This window comes from Plecotus auritus, assembly GCF_963455305.1.
Source record: "Plecotus auritus genome assembly, chromosome: 1".
NCBI lineage: Eukaryota > Metazoa > Chordata > Mammalia > Chiroptera > Vespertilionidae > Plecotus > Plecotus auritus.
Window position 1 is genome coordinate 163905221 of NC_137770.1, and position 24547 is coordinate 163929767.

Here is a 24547-nt window from a genome sequence, read left to right on the forward strand (position 1 = left end):
CCCCCCACACCGAATCCAAAGAGGTTTTATTTTATGTTGGCAGAGTTTAACAAATAAGGGAAATTCAAATAAGAGCAGTCAGAGGAGAAAGCTAAGGACCTGGCATTTAGGGAAAAGACATTCCAGGGAGGTAGAGAATAAAATAAATTAGGGGGTAGAGAGGAGAGCTAACGGCAGAAAAAGAATAAGATTAATGTTTCTGATCATTTCAGTGGTGAGGTAGGCTTCAAACGGTGAATTGTCATGCTATTAACACTCTGGAGAAAATCACTTAGATATTATTAGGTCCTGCAGCAAATGCTACAGACCTTCAGATGATCCTTACTCGGGAGTGAACTCACAATTTATAAAGAGGATATTTACACAATGTGTGGGGTCTTCCTTAAAAAAAAAAACACAGAAAAATCAAAATCAGGTACTGTCTTTTCAACTGATTTCTGCATTAAAAAATATTTTATTGTGGGTTTCAAAACCCACAGGATAATTTCAGGTTAACTTAGTATGCCATATGCAGGATGTTGAAACCGTGATTTTTTTGCAATCATATTAACATAAGCATATTTTAAATTAAAAATGAGCATCTGTGATGCAATTTGCAACAATATAACTAAATCTTACTGATTTGAATTTTATTTTTCAGATACGGGGTTAATCCAGAGATGAAAACGTAATGTTGATATTCTTCTACATGTGAATAAAGGGTTTGCTCTTTGAAGTAATCATATAAACAAGACTATAGGGATATATTTAACTAAATCAAGACAACAACTGTTTGCAGAGCATTTAGGAAGAACATTTACATAAAAATAATGGTATGCTAGTGACATCATTTTTAACTCTTTATTGGAGCTTATCTAAAGGAATTAGAAGTTAGAAGAATATTTAATTTTTACTAAATCCTGATTTTTAAATATAATAACATTACAGGTCTTTAAGAAATTATCTAGTCTAAACTTTTCAATGATTCTCCCTATTCTCTTCTCCAATTAGTCTGAATTCATAGGTGACTATCATGAGCAAATTAAAATGCAGAATCTTAGTAATGTAGTGAGAAAAAAATTTTTTTTCCTGTCATGGATTATATTTTAAAAGAAATATATTTGAATCACAAACCACATTCTCCTTGAGATATCCTTCCTTCTCCTAACTCTCTCTCTACTTCCTGTCCTTTCTCACCCCCTTATCTCCCTAAATTCAGTTGGGGACATTTCAGAAAGCCATTAACTAACTTTTTAAATTTTGATATTACATAATATTGATTGGGTAAAATAGGACTTGTGCAGACATTTCTATAGGACTCCAGATCCCTGACCCCAGCAGTAATTTGAAGTTCCTTATCATTGCAAGAGCCTCAGTATTGATATGGAAATGGCGATGCCAAGGTTCTGAGGTGCCTCTGCTTCTTGCTGTCACTTTAAAAAGACTGACCATGCTGCAGTTCTGCTTCGCCTGTAAAGATAAAGTTTGTCCAAGGTCGAGCTTCAAAATGTGGCCTGGTTTGCACCTAGCAGTCTCAGCTCACTTACTCATTGATAAAGTGACATTATTATTGGTAAAATGAAAACCATGGCTGCCTCTATCCCCCTTACAACTCAAGTGTATGATTAAGATTCTTATTGGTTGCAAAAGACAGTCTCAAATTTAATAATGACAATTAAAATTTTAAAACCTCCATTTGGTGGATTAGAGAATTTTGTGAAATTAAGTAATTCATTGACTTATAGTGTTGGGTTGTTAAAAAGAAACTGAGGGCCCCAAAATGGAGTCACTTGGGCTAAGCCCAGGATACCAAACCATAACTTAATATCCAACCTACTGCAGTTTTGACGTTCCCCAGCAATGTAGTCTTAACCAGTCAGTCTGGAATTAACTGGTCAGCACCAACGAAGTCACCTGCCACATAGACCCTGTCAATCCTTCAGGGGGAGATGAGCTAATTCAGTCTGTGCTTATCTGTCTCCCTTCTGTCCTTTTACTTTGTACAGCTTCTCGAACCTTCTCTCTCCTTAGTAGATGGGATACTGCCTGATTCAGGAATCATTCATTAAAGCCATTAAAGAAATGAGAAACACACACATACACAAACACACACAGAGAGGCAGCTCCCTTTTCAAATACTTAAATTCTAGCTACAACGTATTTACATAAAATAATGATTGCTATAAATCTATATTTACTACAGTCTTTGGGGCCAAGGATGATTATTGATGATTTCAGCAAGATGATGGGAAGATGCTTACTGATGTGGTTATACTGGCCAGTGAGGAAGGGAGGGGAATGGGACTAGAGATTCAGGAGTTGGGAAATGGAAATATTAAAGATTCATCAGTGATTGTGTCACAGGACCCAACCATTCACACTGGTGCAGATTTCACACTCAGACTCCTGTTCACTTTTATAGGATTTTCAGTTCACCACTTCAAACCTGTTTACTATTACTTTACACATATGTCTGCGCTATTACTATCTGTGTTCCAAGTGCTTTCTAATTATTAAATAATACAAATATTACTGTTGTCAGATAATGAGGGCAAGAGGAAATGTTTCCCAAACTCCTGGCCACAAACACATACAAATAGACAAGAGTCTCTGGTTAAAAATGGCAGATTGAACTAATGTGTATACATGTAAACCTAACACAGGGGGAAAAAGGCAAGTGTTAAATCATACCTAAGGTACAGACCAGCTTCTGGTCAGTGAAGAGAAGGTAAATGAAGGAGCTGGTGATGGAAAGTACCGCCCAGAGCAATGCCTGTCCGAGCATTCATACGATGGACCATTTCTGGTGTTATATATACTTTTTCCAATCCCTTGCAGTTCAATACTTTTGTATGATACAATAAAAAGGAAATACTAGAAAAATAAAAAGACATAAACATCCAGGACCAACATTTTTAGTCTTATATCCAAGAGACATAAAATTACTCTGTCACGTGGCTCTAAAATGTTCCCAGTGGTCACCTGTGTTGCCTGGATCTCACTGCAGAGCGATAACTCGTGGTCTGTGAACCCACATCCTTTATGTGCCTCATCTGAGCATCACTGGCTTAGGTTCCTTGTGGATGGGAACTGAAAACAAGAAGAGGAACCTCCCATGTGCAGGAACCTGGAGGTGTCCACGACTCTGAAATGCTAGGCAGCAAAGACAGAGTAGGGTCATGGGGCTGAACACTGAGGAAGGACTGTAGATGCCCCACATCCTTCCTCATTCTCACCTTTAAAATGCTCTCCCCAGCTCCTAGTTGGCATGATGGTGACCTGGCAAACCAAGAAAAATTAACTTATAGTCACAATACATTATTTAAGAAGGCAAGAACACTTCTGATACTTTGATAAAGATTCCCTCTAAAGTCATTAGCACACATACTATTGTAATCACAGAGAAGTTAAGCTGGGGGAAATCTCCCACATTCAGAATGGCTCAGGTTTCAAATACCGGAGATTTCATAGTTTTGGGTACAAGGACTTTGTTCTGGTTACTCTCAATTTCCTATTTTCTCACACATCATAGATGTTTAATATGTTTATTAAATTGATGAAGACTTAGACATGAAGAGATATGGGTACTCTTTAAAGAACAACTTTAATCAGCCCCCAGTAGAGGAAAGTGTTATGGGTGGGGTGCTCTCTGTTACTGGTGGAAATGGAATTCTTGCGATATCCCAAGGAAAGGAATTTCTTGAGATTCTCATGGAAGGATGAGTGATTTTTATTTCTGTGGAATTAAACCCCTGGGTTTCCAATGTCCAATTTTCTTTCATCCCACCAAGGAAAAAGTCCAGCTGTGTCATCATCAGCAGGGCTAGGATTAATGCCACTGCCCAGAGACTTAGTTCCATATTAAAGTGTAGTCCAACATCTGGCTAGCTTAGCTTGTGTTCCCACCTGTAGTCCATTGCTTGTGGGGTCTGCATGGCCATGGGTATATGACTGCCTGAGGCCACATGGCTATAATGAGAGGATGGGTGAGTGTGGGTCTCTGAGCAAGAGAGGAGCAAGTGGGCAAGAGCAAAGCAAGAGAACAAGAAAACTCTTTGTCTAGGAAGTATCTATTCCAAATTTTCATTGGCTTGAATGGGTGTCCACTCTCCTGGCCAATGACCGTTGTTCCCAGGCTAGACTGACAGACAAGAACCTTCCCTATGTCACTCTGACTTCACTGCCTATGCACCCATTTCCCCTTTTGTTTGATCCCTTCACCCCAGTGATCTGCAGGGAAGGGACTGCTGGTTCCCTGGGGAGTGTGAAGCTGTAGCTTCTTGGTAAAGCTGCCCAGATGACCATGCTTATAACGTCTGGCCTCCCCTTTGCTCTCCTGCTATTATTAATATCAGTAACTACCTATTTACAATGATAACAAAAGAACATCTAGTCTCCCTTCAGATACTTTTAGATCTATAAATACATTATGTTAAGGTGGTCAAAACTAGAAGACAATGATGCATCTTGAAAATCCAATGTTGATTCTAGCAAGCAGGTTCTTTCCACTGAAAATTAAAGAAAACATGCCCCAAACTGAATTAAAGTAAAAGGAAATTCATTGGCTGTTATACAGGGTGGGCAAAAGTAGGTTGACAGTTATGATTACTTAAAACACTGAGTTTATTCTTATATTATTACTTACTAATTACTGTATTATTTTTCATATGAACAACTGTAAACGTACTTTTGCCCACCTGTAGTTAGAGGGGGAAAAAAAAAGATAAACCTGGCATTGGGCATAGCTCAATCAGGGGTAGAAGTCTTGCAACCCCTGACTGGTTTTTCTTTCTCCTTCTCATGACAGACAGGCTCTCACTGTGGCCACAGCACAGCCACCAGAGAAGGCCAGACTTTCTGTCCTTCAGGTCAAGATAAACTGACTCCATTTAAGCACGTCTATGTCTGGGCTCTGTTCTTTCACCAGTACCATTGCTGTCCTCACTGGTGTAGCATTTTGCTAAATCTTGAAATCAGGTAGTGACTTCTCCAACATTCTTTCTCCTCAGTGTTACGTTGGCTACTTTATGTTTTTGACTTTTTCAATAAACTTTAGAGTCAGTTTGTCAATATCTACACAATAGCTTGCTTGAATTTTTATTAGGATACATTGAATTTATAGATCAATTTGGGAAGAATTAACACCTTAATAGTATTGAGTTTTTCAATTCATGGAAATAGAAAATGACTCAATTTATTTAGGTCATTTTTTTTTTTATTGCTTAAAACAGGCTGATGGAACTGGAGAGTATTATGCTAAGTGAAATAAGCCAGTCAGAGAAAGATAAATATCACATGACCTCACTCATTTGTGGGATATAATGAACAACATAAACTGATGAACAAAAACAGATCAAGAGACAGAGATGCATTGATTGGACCATCAAACCTCAGAGGAAAGGTAGGGGAGGGTGGGGGTAAGGGGGAGAGATCAACCAAAGGACTTATATGCATGTATATAAACCTAACCAATGGACACAGACACCAGGGGGTCTGGGCATAGAATGAAATGCATATATAGGAAGAGAAGAAAGATCCAAAGTCAGTAAACGAAGCTTACATCTTATGAAACTTGAGAAGTCATGAGTGGGGGGGGAGCAATGGAAGGATAAGCACACATATGTAATACCTTAATCAATAAAGAAAAAATAAAAATAAATAAATAAAACAGGCTGCTATGGTTTTTCATATATAAACCCTGTGTGTATTTTGTTAGAATTATACTCAATTATTTTTTGTGGGGTGTTATTGTAAATAAAATTTCTTTTTAAAATTTTAAATTCCAATTATTCATTGCTGGTAAATATGAAAGCAATTGAATTTTACATATTAATCATGCATCTTGCAACCTTCCTATACTTCCAGAAGTTTTTTGATTATTAGTGGAATTTTCTACATAAGAAATCATGTCATCTGTGAATCAAGCCAGTTTAATTTCTTCCTTTATAATATGTACTAGAGGACTGGTGCACGAGATTCGTGCATGGGGGGTGGAGTCCCTCAGCCTGTCCTGCACCTTCTCCAATCTGGGACCCCTCGGGGGATGTCTGACAGCCCTCAGGGATGGGGCCTAAACTGACAGTCGGACATCCCTCTTGCAATCCGGGACTGCTGGCTCCTAACTGCTCACCTGCCTGCCTGCTTGATCACCCCTAACCACTCTGCCTGCCTGACTGGTCCCCTGTTGGCCTGGTCGCCCCCTAACTGCCCCCCTGCCAGCCTGGTCCCCCCTTAACTACTCCCTGCTGGCCTGGTCGCCCCCTAACTGCCCCCTGCCGGCTTAGTTTCCCCCTAACTGCCCCCCTGCCAGCCTGGTCCTCCCCTAATTGCCCCCCTGCCAGCCTGGTCCCCTGCTAACTGCCCCCCTGCTGGCTTGGTCCCCCCAACTGCCCCCTTGCTGGCAAGGTCACTCCCTAACTGTCCAGTACAACCGTGGGCAAACTATGGCCCACGGGCCGGATCCGGCTGTTCTATCTGGTTCTCTTGCTCTCCCCTCTGCTCCTTTACTTTGAATTTATATTAGTTCACACAAACACTCCATCCATGCTTTTGTTCCGGCCCTCCGGTCCTGTTTAAGAACCCATTGTGGCCCTCGAGTCAAAAAGTTTGCTCACCCCTGGTCCAGAAGGAAGTCAGACCTCTGGAAGATGTCCGGTTGGCTGGGTCTAATTAGCATATTACCCTTTTATTAGTATAGATACCTGTATTTTCTTATCCTATTACACAAGCTAGAATGCCCAACACATTGCTTAATAGGAATGTACAAGAGGATATTTTTGGCTTTTTCCTGATATTAGCAGAAGAGTCCAATGTCTCACCATTACTTTTAAATATAGTAGTAAGGTATTTTTTTTAGACTTTCTTCTACTTGAGGATGTTCCCCTTGTGTTTCTACTTGTCTGAGAGGCTTTTATTTCTTTTCTTCAGCTAGATTTGAAATTAAAATTTTCTTCTCAAGTTTCATGAGATGTAAGCTTGGTTTACTGACTTTGGATCTTTCTTCTCTTCCTACATATGCATTTCATTCTATGCATTTCCCTCTAAGCACTACTTTTGCTGAACATCACTAATTTTTATGCATTGCATTTTCATTTTTCCTTAGTCAAATACTCTTAAATTTTTCTTGAGACATTTTTAATCCATGTTATTTAGTAGTGTATTGTTTAATTTCTTAATATTTAGGAGTTTACAGGTATCATTTTGTAATTAACTTTATAATTCAAAATATGGTCAATTTTGGTCTAAAATATACCATGTGAGCTTGAGAAGAATGTATATTTTGCTGTTGTTGGATGGAATATTCTACAAATGTCAGTTAGATGAAAATATATAGTGCTATTGAGGAGTTTCATTATTTTTTTTTTCTCCTTAGATATCCCATTTCCCCTTCAACTTTGAAGATAAGTTTACTGAATATAGAATTCCAGTTTGGTGAGCTCATTCTTCTAATATCTTAAATATTTAAATATTTCACTTCACTGTCATCTTGTTTGCATGACTTCTGATGAGAAGCCACCATAATTTTTATCCTTGTTCCTTGCTCTACATATGGAACACTGACTAATTAAGGTATACCTTGTAGTTAGACACTTTAAAACAAAACTGTACTATCACTACTTATTTAGGTATCTAAAAATTTTGTTTGAAAAACATTCTGAGATTATAAGAAATTAGAAAAATTTCAAGGGTAAACCCCTAAGTACAGATATAAGTAGAAATAAAAGTGAATCTACTATATCTTGAGATGTAATTAAAATTTATAAACTTTTTGAAAATGTTAAAAAACCTTTGTTTCCTTGATGAATGTTGTAATAAGAAAATGTTTTAAATTTCAATAACTGTTTAAATGTTTTAAATAAAAGTGTTCCAAAAATCCAAATAAGTATGATTTTACATACTATGCATATTGATGCTCCATATGAGATTTAATTTGGAAACAAAATCACACAAACCTTTATTTTAGGAAAAACAAAAAACAATTTCATAGTTCAGTGTTTTTTCTTGCTTTCACAAACATGGTTTACAAGAGAAAATGTGATTTCAGTTTTGGAATGTTTTTTAAATATGGTACATAGAAATGAAAGTTCATATTTTGGCTATATTGAATGTGAAATAATTTAGTTGTCAATACCCAGTAGGCAGAAAGATATGTGATTCTGTACCTCAGAAAAGAGTTGAATATGTTCATATACTATAGAAACAGCAGCATTGATGAGTGAGGTTAAGCCATGATGAGAGAAGACACTGTTAAGAGATAACATTTTATAGTTATAGGTATTGACTAATTCAGGATGAAAATCACCTGTTGAATAAAAATTGGCAAGCATATTAGAGCGCCCATTTGAAATTTCTTTAATATTATAAACTAGTGGCCAGGTGCACAAAATTTGTGCATGGGCGGGGCATGTTTCTCAGCCCAGCCTGCACCCTCTCCAATCTGGGACCCCTCGAAGGATGTCCTACTGCTGGTTTACAGGGATCGGGCCTAAACTGGCAGTCGGACATCCCTCTCACAATCTGGGACTGCTGGCTCCAGCCACTCACCTGCCTGCTTGCCTGCCTGATTGCCCCTAACCACTCTGCCTGCCAGCCTGCTCGCCCCTACCTCCCCTCCCCACTGGCCTAGTTACCCCCAACTGCCCCCCTGCTGGCCTTCTCACTCCAAACTGACCCCCCCACTGTCCTGGTCACCTCCAACTGACCCCCACTGACAGCCTGCTCACCCTCAAGAGACCCCCCTGCTGGTCTGCTTACCCCCAATGGCCCCTGCCATCCCATCCTGGCCTGATCACCCCCCTGGCAAACCCAAGGTCCCTGCCCCTCCTTTTTTTCTTTTTCTTTTTTTTTTTTCAGCGCCTCCCTGAGCGGAGGCCAGGGCCGGATGGAAGCAAGTATCTAGGATTTATTTACCTTCTATAATTGAAACTTTGTAGCCTTGAGCAGAGGCCAGGGCCGGCCAGGGCCGGCCAGGGCGGGAAGCTTGGCTTCCTCCATCGCCGGGGGCAACCCAAGCCTCCTGCTCAGCTCCATCTCTGTGGCTGCCGCCATTTTTGTTGGGATTTATTTATCTTCTATAATTGAAACTTCGTAGCCTTGAGCGGAGGCCAGGGCTGACCAGGGTGGGTGGGAAGCTTGGTTTCCTCTATCGCTGGGGGCAACCCAAGCCTCCTGCTTGCTCCAGCTTCATGGCCAGCTGCCATTTTGGTTGGATTAATTTGCATACTCGCTCCTGATTGGCTGGTGGGCGTGGCTTGTGGGTGTAGCAGAGTAATGGTTAATTTGCATGTTTCTCTTTTATTAGTGTAGATGGAATAACCCCAAGGAAATGCTTCCATGTACACTATACTTCAAATATCTCTTGAGGTTACTATACAGTAATGTGAATAAAATCAATTAAATCTTACACAATGATTAAATATTTTTTCAATTTTTAATTATTTTATAAATTACTCTTAGGATTAAGTTTTAAAATAGTAAGTTATTTATTTTTATAATGTGAAGCTATTTATACTCAGTAATATTTGGAAGTTCCCTATTAAGGTATTTGTATTGGGCATGATGTAAATTGAAAACAAAAACAATATTGGATATTGCCAACATCTATAAAAACTTACTGACCCTTGGAACACATACACACACACACACACACACACACAGAAAAAGAAATTTTGCTATAATATATTAGTATGAATGTGAGTGGGGGGGGGCAATGGGGGGATAAGGATACATATGTAATACCTTAATCAATAAAGAAAAAAAAAGAAATGGGACTAATATCCCATTTTAGAGTGATACCAGGATCTTTATGCACTGCCACATTGGGAGTGACTATAATAACTACTGAATAAAATACAGAGCTGGTTATTTGGTACTAATAGGATTCTACTTTAGTGAAACATGCTGGGATATTTAGAATAGGCTACAAAGAAAGACAGATTGACACAAATTGGATTTAGCTAGCAGTTACATATGAATTTATGGGCACAATAAAATAAGTTAAGTTATTCTTGACAGGTTTCAAGGATTGAAGTCAGGGAGATCCAAGGCAAAAGCTATATAAAACACACACTTAGCAGCACAAAGATCACAAACAACAAAAGACATATGGGGACTTACTAAAGAAAATTGTAGACATTTGCAGTATAGAATTTTTCTAAAAGATATATGAATATGAAATATCCCAAACTTATCTTCCAGGAAAATTAACATTTGACCTAAAAGAAACTTGACATACATTTTTATATAAAGAAAATTGTATTTATTTCACTTTCCACAGCTTTGCTTTATTGCTTAAAGTAACTCATATAAAGAATACATTGAGTTCACAGAGCACCAGAGTCTTTTATATTGTGTTCTCCACTGTTACTTCCCATGTATACAAAAATAATCTCATTTGATGAAAACTGAAGGTAATGGAAATAGACCACAACAGGAAAGGAATGCAAACATAAGGACACATTACTATACACATTTTAGGTAACAGAGATATTTTTGAAAAAAATTTGAATAGAATTTTGCCATGCCAATCACCATTTGTCAGTGATTGGTAGACTGCTTTAAAAAAGATGGATATTGGCAAAAATTGATGTGTTCTCCATTGCTAAGCTTTCATCAAAAAAATCTTAACATAGCCAGAGCTACTTTGGCTTGTTTGTGGCTATTTTCTGTTGGAAAGAATATGAGAAAGAGAGAGAGGAGAGAGAGAGAGAGAGAGAGAGAGAGAGAGAGAGAGAGAGAGAGAGAGAGAAACATCAATGTGAGAGACACATCCTTCTTTGGTTGCTTTCCACAGGCACTGAACCTGCAATGCAGGTATATGCCCTGACCAGGAATCGAACTGTGACCCTTGGGAATGAAGGCTGGTGCTCTAACCGCTGAGCCAGGCCAGCCAGGGCTGTTTTGTGATGTCTTTCAGCACAACTATTGTGGGATGGCCAACACTCTGCAGATTTTATTACCACACACCAGATAAATATTATTTTTCAAACCATGAATAATAATTAATTTAATTCATATCAATATTTCCTGTGAATGCAAAAAAAGGGGTAAAAATAAAATAGAAAACATTGTTACTATAGCAAAATATATATAATATATATATACACTAGTATATATATTATATAGATATAATATATATATACTAGTATATATATATTATATACATATATATATTATATATATATATATATATATATATATATATATATATATGCCAGTATGCGTGTGTTTGTAATGTGTGCATGTGCACATATATCCTGAATTGCTAAGTAACATATACTTTCTGCTCCTGATCATGGTAAAAAAGATGGTGACAACTAAATAGAATGAACCCTATGCACCTAGTAGGTATTGCCACACACACATCACTTGCTGGATGACAGGGATGGCATGGCACAGTGTGGCAGGACAGAATGAATTGATCGCCTCTACAGCTCAGAGAACATGCTCCACCATCCCTGGGTCACGGATGTCATCTCTGAGCATGAAGGACAGCAAAACCTTCAGAAATTATGATTCTGAAAATTTGAAGCCACATAGTTTATAGAGTTTTCTAATCAGAAAAGACATCTAGGAAATTGGGATGAAAGTGCTTATAAAATGACCTTACTTCTTTGGATAAGTAACTGTAAGGTCAGTCCATTGGTACAAAACAATGAAAAGGCTGATGACACATGAGGATGACATCTGAACTGGAATCTCATGTGTCTGTGATGTGGGTACAGAATTTGCTCTGATCCTAGCACACGGGAAAAATGTGTAGGTGATGGAGGAGGGCCAAGTGGCTATGGGGAATTGACCTAAGCTACTTCATAGATTCTAAATAAAAGCAGGAGAGAAGCTTTTAGGTAAAGAGAAGAACAGAAGTCTGAAGTAGGTGACCACTACCCTCTGGCAGTTTCCCAATCCACTTTCCAGGCCTGGGTCTCTCTCCCAACACCATGGTTTGGGATTGGCTGGCACTTTTTTAAAAAATATATTTTATTGATTTTTTACAGAGAGGAAGGGAGAGGGATAGAGAGTTAGAAACATCGATGAGAGAGAAACATCGATCAGCTGCCTCCTGCACACTCCCTACTGGGGATGTGCCTGCACCAAGGTACATGCCCTTGACCAGAACCGAACCTGGGATCCTTCAGTCTGCAGGTCAACACTCTATCCACTGAGCCAAACCGGTTAAGGCTGGCTGGCATGCAGCCAGGAGCCAGGCCTCTTCTGCCACCCGACCCCAGAGCATGTCTATCAGTAGCACTGGGACCCTGGACAGCAATCTAAGACCTGAGGGAATGAAAAAGAACTATTGATATCTATCACATAACTCAAACAATTAAGACAAATAAATAGAGCTCAACCAAAAATAGAAAAAAATAAATAAATGGGAGAGGCAGAAGGCAAAGGAGGTGTGAGATATGTTTGTGAATGACATCCAATTATAATACTTCATATTCCTATAGTACTTCAAAGTTCATAAAATATGTATTTACAAAGTAAATATGTATAAAAATAAGATACATGACATTTTATTTTATCTCTATGTGATTTTATTACTCTTATTTTATAGGTGAGGCAGATAAAGCTGAGACTGCTCTGTTGACTCTGGTGCAGGTTAGCTGTAGAGGAAGAATCCCCAGTGCTTTTCTCCTGACTTCCAGTCCAGCTGCACTCACTGCAGCCCACACCTCCACATGCCCTGTGTGTTACAAAATGGTGTGTTTTTTTTTTTTTTGAAGCAATCACAAGCTGGTTGATAAACTCCAGGAGTTATAGGCATTTCTTTTCTATGTTGTCCCTTATCCACTCATAATTCCCTTTTAACGAATAAATCCTTAAACTTCCCAATTTAGATATCATTTGGATAATGTTAACTGGATAGACGTTCACTTTGTGATGGATTATAAAGACACACAATCAACTTTATTAAATGAACTTCACATCAAGTGAAATCTCATACTACTGTTTCAGATTTAAAAGTTCCCAATGTTTTCTAGAAATAGTCTATGTCTTAGCAAGTGTTGTCGAAGCTTGTAGGCGTCTTCAAATTTTCATTCATTATTCTAAGTTTGCCTTTTCTCTCTGGATGTTCTAGTGTTTTGGTTACTGTTGATTTTCCTGCCACCTGTGTTGTAATTATAAGGGCACTGACTGAGAGGGAAGGTTGGGATCTGGCTGGTCACTTGCCTGCATTGTAGCCACAGACATTCATTTAACTTCTCATGGCTTGTTTTCTCAACCCAAAAATGAAGCTGTCCAATTACATAATTAAAAAAATATATTTTCATTCTAATATTCTATAGTACTAGGATTCTCTGTTGTTTTTTTTAATTTCTTTATTGATCTCTGTTGGTTTTTCTGTTGGTTTTTTAAATTTATATTATTTATGCTTTTATTTATTCAGGAGGAAGGTGATTAAGAGATAGCATAGCATAGTGATTAAAAGCATGGGCCCTATTGAGCCATTACCTGAGTTCAGATTCTGACTTTGATATTTAAGAGCTACATAGCGTTACTGAGCAAGGGCACACTGCCTGGTGCACATAGAAGCCAATACTATGGAACTGGATTTTGAGAAAAGAAAAGGCTTTATAGTGAAGTCCACAGGCAAGGAGACAGGAGGCAAGACTCACACCTGTGTCCCTGATCCAGGTACCTGGGGAGTGTTAAGGGGGTTAGAGAAACTGGCTGGTATGTAGGAGCCCTGGTGAGGCAGGTTTTATTGGAGAGAGTTGGAGGTTGGCCATTTATGGCAAAGGAGTTTCAACACTGGATCTTCCTGGACAATGACCCTTAGCTTCTGAAAGGTTCTGGTGTTCAAGTTCTGGTCATGTCCGGTCCCTTGGTTCAGCTAGAGGTCAAAGTTCTCTCCTCTGCACATGTGTTGGCTGCAAGACTTGCAGTTTGTGTCTGTTGTCTCTGAAAAGCAATTCATTACCTTGTTAAAAACAGGCTAGAGCCAGTTTGAGCTGGTGCTGTGGTTACAATAACATGGGGCATGTCACTTTTCTTTATCTGGAAAGTGGAGTTGGTAACAATAATGGGCTTTCTATAAAGATTAAATGAGTTAATATATGTAAATGTCTTGGAACAATGTTGGTTGCAAATGTTACATAAATATTGATTATAATTATAGGGGAAAACAGAGATATGTATTGAATATGATATTTTTCATACATATATTGGAAAATATATGTATGAAATATATGTGGCTTTCAACTTAATATTTTCAACTCTGTTGTTTTCAGTGGCATTTTATTACAACAACACAATATTCCTGACTAAAGGATGCAGCATCCTTTTTATAATTTACTGGGCTATTTAGTTGAATTAACATCTTCAGATGGTAACTGAGATAAACTGGGGTTATGGTCCTGTGGAGTGGCTTGCTTTGGCCAGTAGCATCCAGCTGTGTGACCTCAAACTTCTTGTGTGTTATCCTTGTCATGGGAACATCCTGGAGTAGAAGAGACATATATTTGAAGCATAATTTAGTTGCCCAAGTCATCGTCATCAAGGTCAGTCCGGGTCGGCCAACAGCCATCCAAAGCCCCAGATGTGTGAGTGACATCAGCCCAGATTAGAAGGACACCCAGCCTTGCCCAGCCTAATCCGTTGATCCCCCCTACGTGCACTAAGTGAATGCTCATTGTTTAAACCACCAGAATTTGAAATGATACTATACAGCATCACCGACACAAATATAATAATATAAAAGTAAAGAGTAGCATAATAAAGAGTAAATATATTTATACCAACCAGAGCTGCTAACATAATAATTCCATTAGTTAATGAACCTATGAACAAGAGCACACAGTCTATAGGAAGCCTGTGCAGTTTTATGCAGATGAGTTAAAAAAACAAACAGACCTGTCTAGACAGTGTTTTAAGCATTCACAAAGTCAGACCTGACTCCCTGTGTATGATTAGCTAAGAGGGTTTCGCGCATGATTAAGCACAAAGATGTGCATGGATAGGAACTCATGAAGCACATTAAATTGCCATCTACTCTTTTGATATTTTACAGCATCATATTCTCAGGAGAAATGCTATGGTCCCATTTCGGAAGGCACTTCAAGTCTGTTTTGGCAAGGCAAAGGATGAAAAAAGAAGGGGGAAGATGGAGTATCATACTACATTTTCCTAAATGTGTTCATAGTTCTCCTTTTCATTTAAAAAGAGGAGAAAAATAAAAAGCAAAAAGACTAACTAAATTTAAAATAATATAACTCCTCAGTAAAGTCTCCTTAGCCCTACATCTTTCAAAGAATTGATAAACTAAATTTCCTATTTGAATTAATCCTCCAAACTGTTAACTAAATGACGTTGCAGACTGGCATAGGCAGTGAGACTTCCTATTCAACAAAAGTCAGGTCTACTGCTCACTTCTGCTGGTGGATTTTCAGTATTTGGATGATAATTTTTTAGAAACCCCATTTTCAAACAGAATTTCATCTTCTCTTATCAGCCAGAGAGTGAGATGGGGACCCATTTTCATTTTTTTTTTTATTTTTTAAATCCTTACTCATATATTGATTTTTAGAGAGAGGAAGGGAGACACACAGAAAGAGAAATATCGATCCATTGTCTCCCATATGCGCCCCAATTGGGGATCAACCCTGGAATTATACCCAAAAGCTTTTGGTGTGCAGGAAGATGCTCCAACCAACTGAGTCACCTGGCCAGGGTTGTCCTTTTTTTAAGCTAGGGAAGAATTTCTCACCCATGAGTGCCATTTGCTGAAAGGTAACATGTTATAAGTGACACAACATGAATTAAACCCAATTAAATGTACAACGAACATGCCAGTTAAATACCTTATTCCTTGGATAGTAATTCAGAGTCCAATTATTCCATCTAGATCATGGATGAGTATCTTAGATGTGAAGGTAAAATGATTTGCTAGGTGTCAGGCTCCACTATGACATTTTTGCACATGGTTTCCAGGTAGCGATGTACAGTCCTGTTCATAACACAAGTCTAACGTCATCTGTCTGCCCAGCTGCCCTCCGTATGCCTTTGGTATCACATGGGACCCAACACTATTCCTCCAACTATTAATTAAATAATTATCCCATAACTAAAGGTTTACATCTCATATTAAAGCAGTTGTCGTATTTTATGTATATTTTGGGGATTATTGACCTTAATTGAGAAACTTCAATGTAGCTACATCACATAAATCTGATTCCAGATGAGGAACATTAGAAAAATAGGGTTAGTACTGTACTTGCTGCTCCATAGAACAACCGAGAAAATGGTTTTCAGAATGGGACAATTACTGGATTTTTATAATTGATATATTGATGAAAAAATGACATTAATCTGCTATTTATGGCTTTGGTATTGAGTTTCATCTTAGTCCCCTCTGGCTGCTATAACAGAACACCACACTGAGGACTTACAAACAACAGACATCATTTCTCAGTCTGGAGGCTGGAAGTCCAAGACCAAGAGTCTTTGTCTGGTGAGGACCACTCCCTGGTTCATAGACAGCATCTTCTTGCCGTGTCCTCACACGGTGGAAGCTCCTTGAGGTCTCTTTTGTAAGAACCCTAATCCCACGATGGGGCTCCACCCCCATGCTCTCATCACCTCCCCGAGGCCCACCTCCTAACACCATCACACTGGGTTTAGGTTTCAACACATGAATTTTGAAGGAACACAAACACGGAGTCTATAACAAGAGAGGAAGAATAAAAACCTTAACAATCTCTGAGGAGTCAGCTGGTCTTTCTGTGCCCAATTCTTCTCTTTCCACAGCAGTAGCTGCTGTTAGCAACACTGCCCAACTCGGGACATTTTCTTTTTTGAATTTGCCAGTAAATATTCTGGATTCCGGAAGACCTTCCTCCATCTTGATGGTGAGCTTGTCAGCAGCTCGTCAACTGCATAACCCTGGCCCAATTTCCTGATGCAGGCTTCTCTAGAGCAGGTGTTCCCCAGAGCAGAAACATGTCAGAAAATACTTGATGTCCATGCATTTTTGCAGTTTTTGGACTAAGACATTTCTAACTACAAAATTTTCCCAGATGGAGTCCCACTGTCATATGACTTATATTGACTTTCATTCTGCAAGTCATATTTAATTAAAACATAACAAAATATCACTTGATTACTGTTTAAGTCATTGCTTGCCAAAATAATAAATGTTAAAAACTGGATCAAAAAAGAGATAATTTTTAACATAGGTAGAAATCTCAAAATGAATGTCTTATTTTTACATGAATAATCCTATAATTTAATTCAACGTAGAAAAATAGTGATGCTTTCTGTTTTGTTAACCTGGACAAACCATCCCTAAAACTAATATATAAAAAATAAATAGAATTAGGAAATTTGTGACAAATAAATAGGTATAGGTGTAGGAACTAATGAATAAACAGATTATTAAGAGATTATAATTTAAATAAGTTTGGTGCTAGAGCATGAACACACATAAATATTTATAAATTTGTTAAACCATGAAAATTATATTCAGTGTGGAAAAGGCTATTTAAACAAGTGCATTTCTACAGTTGTCTAAGCATCTACATGATAAAGTAAGAGTATTATTTCACTCTTCATGTACCTGGGGGATGGGGAGTATCCACTGCAGCCCACTGCCACCATCCTGTCCCATCTAAGGGGGGAAATAGCCAAGAAGACAGGCGCGGGTCAAGTCCAGGGGCACAGGTTCCCTGAAAGACAGACCCCATCACAGAAGTGTAGACTCAATGCTTCTCATAAACCTCACCCCACATCAACAGATCTCATCTTCTCTGTTTTTTTCCTTCTTTTTTTCTATGCCACTGACTTATTGGTGACACTGGTTTATTGTCCTATTCATCTAAACTGGAGAAACCAGGACATCTGTCCAATTTCACATTTATGACTTGGTTGGTATGGTTTAATTTGTCCCCTTTTAATACACGAATTCTTAGAGCTAATGTCTTGATTAGATGCAGGTTTAACTATTCTGACAAGAGGATTCATAGGTGGTGCTATGCGCTCTCTGTTCCATCACAATGCTTGTCCTATAGCCTCTGATTGTCCCATTTTACTGATGCTAAGATTAATGGGTGTGTTCAGCCTGATCAGAAAATTCACCATCAAATGTTTTCTTTATGGTTTTAATAGCTAACTAATAATTTTGTGAAAAAGGAAGAGTTTTTTATGGGTTGTAATATTGTTATGCCTTAATTCTGTCATTTCTTCTATAATTATTAACTGGAATTTATGTTTAAAAAGGTGTTTTTTCTCATTAACTACTTAGGCAGAAATAAGAGTAAGCACAGAGATAGCAGGAAAAATACTTGTTTTTCTCCCTTTATATATCTGTTGTAAGAATAATTTTTTGGTGGGGCTGACTATAGTATTTTATATATTTCAGGTATGTATTTTATAAAAACTAAAATGCTTATACAAAATTATATATAAGTTTATTTTTATTGTTGACACTATTCAGATGCCCTCATTCCCTTCTCCAATCTTTGCTCGCCTCTACCCAGCCTCTGCCGCCCCCTCTTCCTTCTGGCCACCACCACACTCTTGTCTGTCTATGGGTTATGCATATATGTTCTTTGGAAAATCCCTTCACCATCTTTATAATTAAATGTATGCATCTTCCATATTTCTTTTTTCTACTTATTTTATTTGCAGGTTTCTGAATGTATCCAATATTTTTGTGATTGGATTTTATAAAGCACCATCATTTTCAGGTATATATTTTATTATAATTTTAACTTGACATCTTCTAATATATTAATTTTTTCTTTATTTTGTTTTCTGTGTTTTCTTTATGTGTGCTTTTTATTCTATATAAACCCTTTACTTTAGAATAATTGTAGAAAACATGCAAAAATAGTACAGAGGTCCCTTGTAGTAAGTTTTATTTGCTCTATTATCTTACATTAGTATGATACTTTGATACAAGGAATGAACCAATATTGATACAGTGTTATTATTTTTATTAGAGTGTACTTGACATTATTCCTATAATAAGAATGTTCATTATATAATTGTATGACTTAAAAATTTAATAGAAAGAAATATATAGAAACATGAGTTTGATTTCTCAAAAGAAATACTTTATTAGACTTTACTTTTTCGTGTAGTAAAATAAGTGAGTGGAAAATAAGAGAGATTCCCCATGTACTCCCTACTTGCCTGACAGCCTCCCAAACTGTCAATATTCCTACCAGATGACCAATCTGTTGCGACTGATGAACCAACATCAACATGTCATCATTACCCAGAGATCACAGTTGACATTAGGGTTCACATTTGGTGTTCACTTTCAATAGGTTTAGACAAGTGTATATTGACATGTATCCACCATTATAGTATCACTGCCCTAAAACCTCTCTTCCCTTTGCCCATTCATCCATTGCTCTTCCCATATGTATTTTTTAAAATATATTTTTATTGATTTTTAGCAAGAGTGGAAGGGAGAGAGAGAGAGAGAGAATCATCAATGTGAGAAAGAAATATTGATAGGCTGACTCCTGCACACCCCCTTCCTGGGATTGAGCCTGCAACTTGGGCACATACCCTGATCAGGAATCAAACTAGCAACCTTTTGGTGCACAGGGTGATGCCCAACAAACTGAGCTACACCAGCCAGGGCCCATATGTATTTTTTTAAAGATACATTTTCTTTCATGTAGGTGACTGCTTTTTGTCTAATCCTCCCCTCATCAAATAAGGCACAATATTAAAATAAAATATTATCTTACCTAATAAAAGAGGAGAAACATGCAAATTAACCATCACTCCGCTACACCCACAGCCAATCAGAGTGAGTATGCAAATTAACCCAACAAAGATGGAGGTTAATTTGCATATGCAGGCACGGAGCAGCCGGGAGTGGTGTGACGCCTGCTATGAGGGGAAGGGGGCCAGCAGAGGGAACTACTGGAGTCGTGCTCCAGACAGAAGTGAGGACTTGCTGGTTCCCCCGGACTTGCCGGCTCCCTGGCGGCCAGGGAGCGGGGACTTGATGGCTCCCTGGTGGGCCAAGAGCAGGGACATGCCGGCTCCCGGGTGGCTGGGAGTGAAGCCAGGGGAAAGAAGGCTTATTCTTGCATGAATATTGTGCAACAGGCACCTAGTATGCTATATTATTTTAAGATTAAAACAGAATGTTGTTTTATCTAAACAGTATATTTATTCTCTTTGATTCTGTTTTCCAAAGTGCATTTACTGAAATTATAGGTAAGAAAAGTATGCCTCTATCATTTAGACAAAATTATAAAAATGAACAAATAATTACTTAAGAACTTTGTTCTTTGAGGTGATTATTATGTTGATATGTGATATTAATAAGCTCTTATGTATTTACTAGAAGCCCAATGCATGAAGATTCCTGCTAGAATGGGCTTTCCTTTCCCTGGCTGCTGGCATCGCCTTTCCACTCCAGCCTAGCCCCTTTCCGCTCAGGCCTTGGAGCCGCATCTTTCTGCTCTTCCCATCTTTCCGCTCCAGCCCCTCCTTCCCACGCTGCCAGAGGCCCTGAGAGACCGGGGGTGGGGCAGAATGCCTGTGTCCCAACCCCGTCACTCAGTGGCTGAGTATGCAAATTAACCGCCATCTTTGTTGGGTTAATTTGCATATCATTCCTGATTGGCTGGTGGCACAGCAGAGGTACGGTCAATTTACATGTTTGTCTATTATTAGGTAAGACTAGAAGCCTGGTGCACAAAATTTGTGCATGGGGCGTGGGTTGTCCCTCAGCCCAGCCCTCACCCTCTCCAATCTGGGACATCCCTCTCACAATCCAGGACTACTGGCTCCCAACCGCTCACCTGCCTCTACCTGATTGCCCCTAACTGCTTCTGCTTGCCAGCCTGATCACCCCCTAACCACTCCCCTGCCAGCCTGATCAACGCTTTACTGCTCCCCAGCCAGCCCAATTGCCCGTAACTATCCTCCCCTGCCAGCCTGGTCACCCTTAACTGCCCTCACCTGTCAGTCTGGTCTTCCCCCAACTGCCCTCCCCGGCTGGCCTGATCACCCCCCAACTGCCCTCCCCTGCAGGCATGGGTCCCCACCCCAGTTGTTCTCCCCTGCAGGCCTTGTCCCCCCCCAACTGCCCTCCTCTGCTGGCCTGGTCACCCCCAACTGTCCACAACTGACCATACCTCCCCTGCAGGTCATCTTGTGGCGGCCATCTGGGGGCAGCCATCTTTGACCACATGGGGGCAGCCGTCTTGTGTCTTGGAGTGATGGTCAATTTGCATATTACTCTTTTATTAGATAGGATAACTTAGATCAGAAGTTAGACTTTATGCAATAAGTTATTTATGAAATTGATTTAAAATATAACATGCCTGACCAGTAGCTCCATTGGGTGAGTGTCATCCTTTAAAACAAAAAGTTCAGACTCAATCCATGGTCAGAGCACATACAGGAGACAACTGATAGATGTTTCTCTCACATATCTCTCCTCTCTCTCTCTCTCTCTCCCCCTTCCTCTTTCTCTAAAATCAATAGAAATATCCTCCAGTGAAGATTAAATACTACCACTACTACTAATACTAATACTACTAATACTACTACTAAAAACAACAACAACATGATAGTCACCAGATGCACTTATATCTCAGTAAATTAATAAACTGACATAATTTCTTGCTTTGAGTGTAATATTTTGTGCAATGTAACTGGTAGTTGTGCTATAAAATTACTAAATACTCCTTTTTGCTCTCCATTTCATTTATAATATTGTAATTACTTATATCTACCAATATATAAATTTGTGAAGAAAAAAAGCCAAAAAGTTCTATAGTATATCATTTTCCTCTATACTTACCAAAATTCTCTATAGGAAGAAATAACGAAAAGGATTGCATTCAACACAATATCAATGTGTTTAAGAGGCAGACGTGGAGGTCAACATTAGCTGGCTAAATAAGCACAATAAACAGCTACACTTTTGTCCTTACAAAGATGCATTGAACAGCACTCCCCTTTAGGGGTTATAGAGAGTAGATCTGAGCTACTCAAAATGGAAATTTATTCCTCAACATATTGCTGCTTAAATGGGGAATATTCTGATGTCCCTAAGGCTTTTCTGGATAATTTTATCAGTTTATGACCCTAATTCTTCAAGGCCACGAAATAGCTTTTCCTTTTTGTTTTTTTCTTCTTTAGAAAGTTAGTGTATTGTGTATTCTGAGTGGCATTTCTCTGTGTTATTCAAGGTTCCATTGCTTGGTCTAATTAAACATATACCACATTATTTAGCAGAATTAATATATGCTGTATAATCCATAATAAAGCAACAGAAAAATAAATCTAATAGTTAAGTCACCAGAGAGGTTTGCAGAAGTTTCTTTATTGACTTTTTTTTTTTAATGCAAGTATATTGATATGGCATTTTTGGCATTGCTGTAGTCTCTTGTGTATTAAATGGCTAACGAAGTGCTTGGTAATATGAGCCAAGGGCTTATAAAACAAAATTACTGTAGTACCAACATATTCATGGTAATATAAAAATAATTCACTATCCACTGGCAGAGGCAATAATACTGAGCCCTGTTCATTTCCTTTACCCTTGGGCTGAAAAAATGTATTTTGGTCAGGAGAAGCATATGACTTCATGTATGAGCCATTTAGTAATTTTTAAAATTAATCATAACTCTTAAATTTCTTTTATATCTATGTTTTATTCGAAGTACTTTTTGTAATGGAGCCTTTCCATTGTGTTGTAAAGCTTCTGCAGTGACAATAGTTCTGCTGAGTAAAGCATGTCTGAATATTTCTTTATATTTTTTCAAACAATGATAAAAGTATACTCTGTCTAATTTGACCTTCCTGTTAACTTACAAATAATGTTAATTTATCAGTAGTATTAATTAACATGACTCTAATGACTGCATTACTAATTTTGTCCATTAACTGTTAGGTTCTATAGCAACTGAAATTTAGAAAACCAGTGTGGAGATCCTAGGAGAAAGTAATTTTAAGAAGACTGGAGAAGTACTAGTCTCCTTTTAACCAGACATTACTCCTAGAAAACTTAAACACATGTCCTGTTTTTAGCTGATCTCTGGATGTGAAAGTGAATTCTCTTCAATTTGCATAAAGTTTGAAGATTCCTGATACACAAGAAGACCCAGCAACCTCATTAACTGACCAAGGACAAGACGAAGTCAGCCAGCTTCTTGAAGCACGGCACTTTCCCATAGGAGCACAATTAGAGGCTAGTACTCATCTATTCTTGTCATGGACATATCCAGAATAAAAATGTCTATTTGTAGTTCACTCAATCTCTGTCCCTCTGTCCTCTCTTCATTTCTCCCTCAGCCCAGGACCACCACAGCATTCAAACTAAGCAAGTTGTTTTCCGATTCCATTTCCTTATAGCCATTCCTCCTTATATCTATCAAGGATAGCCAGAAATCCTCCTAAATCCATAGGCATGGTGAAGACAGAAGGGCGAGGCCTAGTTCACTCAAAAAACCAAGGCAGTACATGGTCTAGTAGAGTTTATCCACTTCATTCATCTTCATTTATTGTTGAATTATAGGAAAATGCTAGTGATTGTGGCATAAAAGCAAAAGAACCAACTGAAGAGCATTTATATTCAGAGAGTCCATGGCCATTCAGAGCAGCAAAATGTTACTTTTTCTCACTCTGTGTGTTGCCATTTTCATCAATCAAGATTTCTTGAGCAGTCATGTCTTGTCCCTATAAAGAAGACATTTCCTCACAATAAATTTACTTGTGCCAAAAAATATTCACTGGACAACTCTCCCCCTGTCTTCCTCATCTCAAGGTGATTCCAATTTTACTGTGTTCTGGGGCTGGAGAAAAATGTGGGAGCATGGTCCCTATGTAAGGAAGGTGACTCCTCATGACTTAACAAGGCTAAGTCCATTTATATTATTATTTAGGGAAGAAGCTTATACTGAAAGAACACTAAACTACAGTGTTGAGGGTGCACAGCTCATCTGAAGGCTCTTTTGTTTATTAGGTAACAGTTGGAAAAAATATTCTAACAGCCTATCTGTTTAGGGGATCTGGGTGAGAACCTACTTTGTACCTATGAAGCACTACATGATTTTAAATGTGCATTATACCCAGTTAATTCTTGTAATTCCCTGGGTTAGCTCTGGAGCTTTTTCATATTGCCTGTCTTGCTAGAGGACAGAAGGCCTTCAATTAAAGGAACGCATCAGTAATGGATCTTTACCCTTGTCTGGACTCTAATGTGGAAGTTTCCTGTTGACACTTGTTTTATCCATCTCTTGCTCTAGTTTGAGTATTTGTAGCATAGAATTATAGCTCTGAGTTTATTCTGAGTTTATTCCTATTCTACACTTGCCCCAGTAAAACCAAGAGATTGAATGAACTGTGTACTATTGTGATTTTTCATATGTGGTTTAGCCTTCAGTTTCATCCATTTCAGTGACATTGTCATTCCCAACCCCCAGCCTTAGATTCTCACAGGCTTTTGTAGAGGGTGCAACTCAACTATACATGACCCCTCCAAAGATTCTCCCTACTGTTCCTCTCCCACCTCACATCATATGTTTGAAGAATATTTTTGAACATTTATAATGAGAGATTTAAGGCATGAGCTCAGAGAAATTAA